Here is a 980-nt window from a genome sequence, read left to right on the forward strand (position 1 = left end):
TATGAACCAGGGGGTCACAGTTGGATTCACGGTCATGCCTGAGTTGTGGGCTCGATCCCCGTAGGGGGCATGCAGGAAATAGCTGATCAATTACTCTCTCCTATCATTGATGTTTCTCTCTCTTGCCCACTGCCTTCCTCACTGAAATCAATAAATATATATTAAAAATACATTTTTTTAAAAGAGAAGGAACGCATGTGTTAGCAGGAGTGGGAAAACATACACTTTTAATTACTCATAGTAGAATTAATTGATAAAATATTTCGGAGCACAGCTCAGTGGTATCTATCAATGTTAAAATTCCTATCTGATCTGAAAATTCCCCACCTCAGAATCTTCCCAGAAGGTCGTACAAAGATACAATTCTAGAGATGCTAATAGAATATTATTTGTTATAACCCTACATCATATAGTTGTGATGATAATTAAATATGTTAATATTGATAAAGTGCTTAGAATAAAGTCAGACGTATAGTAGTACATGTTTGCTGAATAAAAGGCAGAATGGTTAATGAATATTGCCCTTTTGAAACAATAAAATATATGATGCTCCTAAAACTAATGAGGTAGTGATTTCATAAAAATATGTTATTGAGTGGAAAGGTAGTTTACAAAATCATATATGGTGCAATTCCATTTTAATAAATATAAAATATTTAATATAATACATAAAATGCATTATGAAGTATCTTGTTGCTTCATTATTTTAACCAAATGGCATACGTTTGGGTATTATGTTTGGAAAATTGCTAATCAATCTTGAGTTAAGAATGAGGAATAAAATTTCTAGCATGGTTTTCATTTCTCTGAAGGGCCAAGAGAAGACTGCGCACTGTGCATATAACACACAGGGTCGGTGGTGCTACCTAATTCTCCCTGAGGCTCCGGAGAACCAGAAACACTAGAGCTCTAAGGTGTGGCATTGCAGCTAAGGAAAGAGTCCGTGAGGTTGTTCAAATCAAACCCAATTCCACCATCTC

This window comes from Myotis davidii, unplaced genomic scaffold, assembly GCF_000327345.1.
Source record: "Myotis davidii unplaced genomic scaffold, ASM32734v1 scaffold1884, whole genome shotgun sequence".
NCBI classification, from domain to species: Eukaryota; Metazoa; Chordata; class Mammalia; order Chiroptera; family Vespertilionidae; genus Myotis; species Myotis davidii.